The following is a 7310-nucleotide window of genomic DNA, read 5'->3' on the forward strand; positions in this document are numbered from 1 at the left end:
TTGTTTGTTTTTGTTTTTGTTTTTACCTCTAGGAATGAGCAGATTAATGCATCCCTTAGTGGTTTTGCCCCCTTCCTTGTCTCTTCCCCAAACATCTCTCCTGGGCTCCTCGGGGTCACCTCCAAAATGAACAACTGGCACCAAAGCCTTTACCTCACAGTCTGCTTCCAGTGGAACCCAAAATCAGACTACCCCTGCCTTCATGGGCTCACATTCTGATGGTGGAAAGAGACACATAGTAAACAGAATAACTGAGCAAACTCTAATGTTTGATGGAGATGGTCATTATGGAGAAATATAAAGTGGGGAAGAGGGTAGAGCACCAGGATGCATATGGGGCTGCTATTTTATACTAGCATCCAGGAAGGCCTGGAGGAAAATGTGGCGTGTGAGTCAAGAACTGAGAAAGGGGTATCAGGTCAAGCTGCGTTATCTAAGTTAACGAGTAACCCCCAGATCATCGTTGCTTAGAGGTTCATTGCCCACTGAAACTATGTGCAGTGACCTTGCTCCACCCACCTTCACTTAGTAGCCGACTGAGGAGACATTGCTGGTTGTCATGGAAGGCAGAAAAATAATTCTGGAAGGTCTCACATCATCAAGGAAAAGTTCAGATCTGGGCTTTTGGGTTCTACTCACAACTCATGTGTAGAACTGGTCATGTGACCCACCAACCACAGAGGATGAAGGAATACAATTTACCAAGTGTCTGGGTGGTAGAGAGCTAAAAATGGTGTGAGGAACAAACCTAATAACACACAGTCCATCTTTCCGATCATCCAATAGTCAGACAAAATATACTTGCCCTCTCCCCAAGGTGGAAAAAGTCAATCATGGCATCAAACTCAAGGTCCATCTATGGATGACTTGTCTCTGTATCAGGAGTATTATGGTTTCTCTTGATCCGGAGACCTATGAACCAAAAAGACAAGTTGTCTGAACCCACCAGGCAATACCTGCCTGGCTTTCAACACAAATTACAAAGCATACTAAAAGGCAAATTACACAGTTTGGAGAGATAGGGCGAGCATCAGAACCAGACTCAGATATGGCAGGGATGTTAACGATCAGACCAGGAGTTTAAATAAGTCTGACTACTATGCTAAGGGCTTCAAATGGAAAAAGTGGACAGCAAACAACTACAGGTGGGTAAGGTAAGCAGAGAGATGGAAATTCTAAGAAATAGGTTTTTTTTAATGCTAGAGATCAAAACTACTGTAACAGAAATGAACAATGGCTCTGACGGGCTCATTTAGTAGATGGGACATGGCTGAGGAAAGACTCTGAGCTTGTGGTTATGTCAGTAGAAACTCCCCACACTGAAAAGCAAAGAGAACAAAGACGGGAAAAAATGGAACAGAATATCCAGGAACCGTGGCACAACTACAAAAGGTGTAACATACGCATACTGGGAACACCAGAAGAAGAAAGGAACAGAAGAAATATTGGAAGGAATAATGACTGAGATGTTCCCCCCAATTTATGTCAGATACAAAACCACAGATCCAGGAAGCTCAGAGAACACCAAGCACGATCAGTGCCCCAAACCCTACACCCAGGCATATCATATTCAAACTGCAGAAAAATCAAAAGAGAGAAATAGGTGAATCCACTATTGTAGTTGGAGACATCAACATCCCTTTATCAGAAACAGACAGGGGCACCTGGATGGCTCAGTCGTTAAGCGTCTGCCTTCAGCTCGGGTCGTGATCCCAGGTCCTGAGATCGAGCCCCACGTCGTGCTCCCTGCTCAAGCCTGCTTCTCCCTCTCTCTCTGCCCCTGCTTGTGTTCCCTCTCTCGATGTCTCTCTCTCTGTCAAATAAATAAATAAAATACTTAAAGAAAAAAAGAAAAGAAACAGATTCACCAGGCTGAACGAAAGTCAGTAAGGACACAGCTGAACTCCACAACACCAAGAGGCCAATTCTAAAAGGGAACAATAGAAGACACAGAGCAGGCGCCACTCCATAGCAATTCAGAAACCCTGATGAGCAGCCAAGACAAGGGCCTCCCTGCCAGGAAGTAGGGAGTGCTCCGTGAGTAGGTCCTGGTTCTGCTCCTTGGGGTATTGGTTTTTGTGTCCCTTGGCCCCCTGCTCTGGGAGATTCTTCTTTCTCCATTCTTCTTCTTGGCCAGATCTAAGTTGGGCATTGGAGAATATGCCCTCCCTGAGGGCTGCTGTAACACACAAACCTTTGCAACTTCCCAGATTCTGTTGATGGCTTCCTCCAACCACCATCCCAAAAATCCACCCTGAAGATATCCTTCCAAAGCACAAAATGACATATGCACAAGGTCATTAATTGCAGCCACATTTGTAATAACCAAAGACTGGGAACAACTCAGATGTTCATCAGCCGGGGTCTGGTTCAACAAATTACATCCATACAATGAAATTCTGATGCAGCTGTACTAAGAATGAGGAAGTTCTCTGTGAACTGGAATGATCCCCAGAATATACCATTAAATAGGGGGAAAAAAAGCAAAATACAGAACAATGCATTACAGTATGCCAACTTCTGTTTAAGAAAAAGGGGGAAATAAATATTTTTTGCTTATTTTTGCCAAAAGAAATACTGAAAATGGGGTAAAGAATATAGGGAGGGCAGGGAGGCCCCTGTAAGGATGCCTTTTAATACTGTTTTGACTTTGAACCAGATCATGCTTTACATATTCAAAAATAAAGTTAACACAGAAAGGGAAAAGTGAAAACCCCCAAACTGAAGGTAGTGTTAGGAGGGTTCAGTGACCGTAAGATGCAGTGGGCAAGTGGCAAGAAGCAGAAAGGCACACAAGAAATGGGAAAGATGACACTGCTTTAGCTGATTTGGGGGCAGCAGCAGGAGGACCAGGCCTGGGGGTACCATCGGGACCCCGTCTTGAATGTGCTAAGTTGGAGATGCTCATGAAGCATCCAGGCCGAGACACTGAACAGGCGCTTTGTGCAAGCCTGGGGACCGGCGGGGAGGTCTGGCTACAGATAGAAACACGAGTGTCACCAGCTTATAGCTGGTGTTTCAAGTCACGAGACAGGATGAGATCACCGAGGGGATGTAGATAAGAGAGGAAAAGCCTGTAGTCTGAACCTTAGGGCCCCACGTTGTCGGGGTCAGGGAAACGAGGATGCACCAGCCAGCCAGGTGGGAGAATAAGCAGGGGCCAGACACCCTGGAAGCCAAGCAAGGAGGGGGCGGATTTCTCAGAGGAGAAAGGGATCACCTGTGGCCTTTCAGATAGAGACCTAGATCGACCGCTGGTCATAGCAGCTGACCGGGCGGAGAGCAGCTCCCGGGGATGGGTGAGTATAGTTAACATACAGTGTTATATTAGTTTCAGGTGTACAGTGATCTCTTTTTGAAGAGTTCTCTAAAGAGTAGAGCAATGGAGTAACAGGTGGTGGGGGGATGTGGAGTCCCGACAGCCTTGCATTTTAAGGTCAGAGGCATAAAGCATGTTTGTCTGCAGATGGTCATGATCCGGTAGAGAGGGAGAAACATGATGGCAAGAGAGAGAGGCATTATTAGATAATTTATAAGATGAAGGAAATGACACTTTGGGGCGCAGTTGGCAGAAGCTGGAACACGGTGACTTGCCGGGGTCACCGGGCAGGATGTGCCCCATACCCCCAAGCCCATTGTGTTCCCCCATGAGCATCTCAGGGCTCTGGCTCTGCCCATAAATGGCCACAGACCTGCGAACAGCTTCTGCCCGGGGCCACCAGGAGACAGGCTGCTTCAGAGGGACAATTAAAGTGAAACCACCTCCATTAATCAGTGCACGGGATTAGATATGAATGTCTGAAGCCTTGCCAACAACTCTGACAGCTGACCAGGAAAGCCAGGAGGCTCTTAAGCACTAGCATGCCTCGGAGGACTTCCACGAAGCCTATCAGAGACAGCGGTCACATGGCTCACAGACGCAGCCATGGAGCCCAAGGTCAGAGGAGAGAGGACCCCCACAGAACCCGTCAGCCCCTGCAATCAGAGCAGCGCACCAAGGGCCTACAGAAACCAGAAAATGTGATGGTCTAGGAATGAAGGGACATCGCTTCCTTTTCTCGCACACACTTGTGGGATCTGCCCACTGGCCCTCTGTGGTCCAGAGTTTATAAACATGGCCAAAGTTTGCCACCCCGCCACAATGTCACTTTGCAACTCCTCTCATGAAGGGGTGGCGTCTGTCACACAGATCAGTGGAACAGAATTAGAGCTCAGAAATAAACTCATGCTTATATGGCCAAATAACCTATGACAGGAAGGAAGACGATCCAATGGACAAAAGACAGTCATTTCAACAAATGGTGTTGGGAAAATTGGACAGCTCTATGCAAAAAAAAAAAAAAAAGAAAAGAAACTGGACCACTGTCTTACATCATTCACCAAAATAAACTCAAAATGGATTAAAGACCTAAATGTGAGACCTGAAACCATACAAATCCTTTAAAAAGCAAAGGCAATAATTCCTTTGACATCAGCTGTAGCAACATTTTTTCTAGATAATGTCTCTGAAGGCAAGGGAAACAAAAGCAAAAATAAGCCATCAGGACTACATCAAATTAAAAAGCTTTTGCACAGCAAAGGAAACCATCATTAAGATAAAAGATAACCTACTGAATAGAAGAAAATATTTGCAAATGACATAGCCAATAAAAGGTTAATATCCAAAATTATAAAGAACTCATACAACTCAACACCAAAAACACAAACCATCTGATTAAAAAATGGGCAGAGGATCAGAATAGATATTTCTCCAAAGAAGACAACCAGATGGCCAGCAGACACATGAAAAGATGCTGCACATCACTGATCATCAGAGAAATACAAATCAAAACTACAATGAGTTATCACCTCACCCTGTCAGAATGGCGAAAACCAAAAAAACAAAAATAATAACTGTGGGTGAGGATGTGGAGAAAAAGGAATACACGCACACTGTTGATGGGAATGCAAACTGGTGCAGCCACTGTGGAAAACAGCATAGAGTTTCCTCAAAAAATTAAAAATAGAGCTACCCTATGATCCAGTAATTCCACTACTGGGTATTTCCCCACAGAAAACAAAAACACAAATTTCTAGCAGCATTACTTACAAGACCCAAGATATGGACGCAAACTAAGTGTTCACCAATAGACAAGCAGATAAGGAAGCCACAAACACACACACACACATGCACACAAACACACACACACAGAGGAATATTATACAGCCATAAAAAAGGATGAGATTGTGCCATTTGAGAAAACATGGATGGACCTAGAGGGTATTACGCTAAGTGAAAAAAGTCACACTGAGAAAGACAAATACCATTTGATTTCACTCACATGTGGAACATTAAAAAAAAAAATGAACAAACAAAAAGCGGAATGAGACCTGTAAGTCCAGAGAACTGACAATGGCTGGAGGGGAGGGGGAGGGGCATATGGGTGAGGGGAGGGGGAGCAGAGGGGGAAGTACAGGCCTCCAGTTACGGAATGTGTAAGTTACAGGGATGAAAGAGCACAGGGGATCTAGTCAATGGTATTGTAATCATGCTGTATGGTGACAGATGGGAGCTACACTTGTGAGCACAGGATAACATAGAGACTTGTTGAATCACTATGTCATGCACCTGAAACTAATGGAACATTGTATGTCAACTCTACTCAAAAAAAAAAGAAAGAAGTGGAGTCTGTGTACCCAACACTTGAATCTGGCCTGGCCTTGTTTTGCTTTGACTGACAGAATGTAGTAGGAGCAATGGAGTCCAACTCTGAGTCCAGGCATCAAGAAGCTCTACATGCTTGTACTTGCCCTCTCTCCACCCCTGCCACGTGAAGGAACAAGCCCAGGCTAGCCTATGGACGCTGGGGACCACACAGAGACCAGTCACCCTGGCCCCTGCAACAGCCAGACTCAGCCGACCCAGCACTTAACTCTGGTTGCATGAGTGAGCTAGCTGAGATCAGAAGACTTTCCCATTGATCCCAGCCCAAATGGCCCATCCACAGAGTTGTGAGCTCAATAAGTGGTTGCTATTTTAAGCAGTAAACAGTGACTTGTGCATCCAACTAATTGGTTCACAGGTGACCAAGTGGAATTCAGTCCTTGTTGGTTTACAACATATCTTTGGTGAAGAATTCTTCAGTGAGACCTTAAACCTCAATTTTTGGTATTGTCACAAGCGAGTCTGGGCTGTGGCCAGGTGTGGGAATGATAGGCAAAGCCCTAAGGAAAGAAACAGGAAGATGGGAGTGTGCCCAGAGGGGCGCATTTAGGATGGCACACCCACGCAGCCCTCTCTGCCACACCCTGAGTTAGGCCTATGGCCCATTCTTCTGCCCACCAGCCCCATCACATACAGACCAGGCCTCATAGGCCTTGAGGCAGGACCTCCCAATGCAACCCCAGATTACCCCTCCTCAAGAGGTCACAGGCCGCCAATCCACCAGAGTCTAGCCAGCATGGTCCCACTTCCATCCACAAAGACTCACAACCATGGGCATATTTTGCTTCTGCGCAGAACGCATTCCAAGGCTGTGGGCCAAGGAAGAGGGTCCAGAAGTCAACATGACTCCCTTACATTTTGGCAAACAGCCTGAGCTATTTACCCAACATCATTCTGCCCTTCTCCCCTACCCATAGGGTAACCATGCATGTGGAGTGGACATGTGTCCGTGAAAAGACTACATATCCCAACCTTCCTTGCAGCAAGGATCGTCATTCATTCATTCATTCATTCCTCTAGGACTCATTGAATACCTAAGTAAGTCCTGGAAACTCATTTTCAGGCAAGTTCTGGGTTCTGAAGATATCCCAGTGAACAAAACAGGGACTAAGTCCCTGTCCTCATTGAGCCACAGTCTGGTGAGGAAAGATGACAATAAACGAATGCCCAAGAAAAAAATCTAGAGAGAGAGTCATACGGGGTTGACTGCTGTGGGAATACACAGAGCAGAGTGAGGGAGACAGAATTTGCCCAGCAGGAGTGGGAACCCTATTTTTTGTAAGATACTCAAAGACGACCCCTCTGAAAATTCAAGTTTGAGCAGACACCAGATGAAGACGAGGGAAACATAACATATAATAACCAGTGGAATAACATTTCAACTGGAAAGAACAGCAAATGTAAAGACCCTGAGGTAGGAACAGGTCTCAAGGAAAAGCAAGGAAGGCAGTGGGACTGAGGCAGAAGGAGTATGCAGCAGAATGTTAAGAGATCACAGTGGTGATCATGTAGGGCCTCGCTGGCCACTGGAGGGACACTTTCCCTAGAGTGCTACAGGATCTGTTGGGAGAAGAGAGTTAAGCAGAGAGTGAAATGGTCTGACTTC

This window comes from Callorhinus ursinus, unplaced genomic scaffold (assembly GCF_003265705.2).
Source record: "Callorhinus ursinus isolate GAN/ISIS: 27379988/994484 unplaced genomic scaffold, GSC_fseal_2.0 scaffold1, whole genome shotgun sequence".
Taxonomy (NCBI): Eukaryota; Metazoa; Chordata; class Mammalia; order Carnivora; family Otariidae; genus Callorhinus; species Callorhinus ursinus.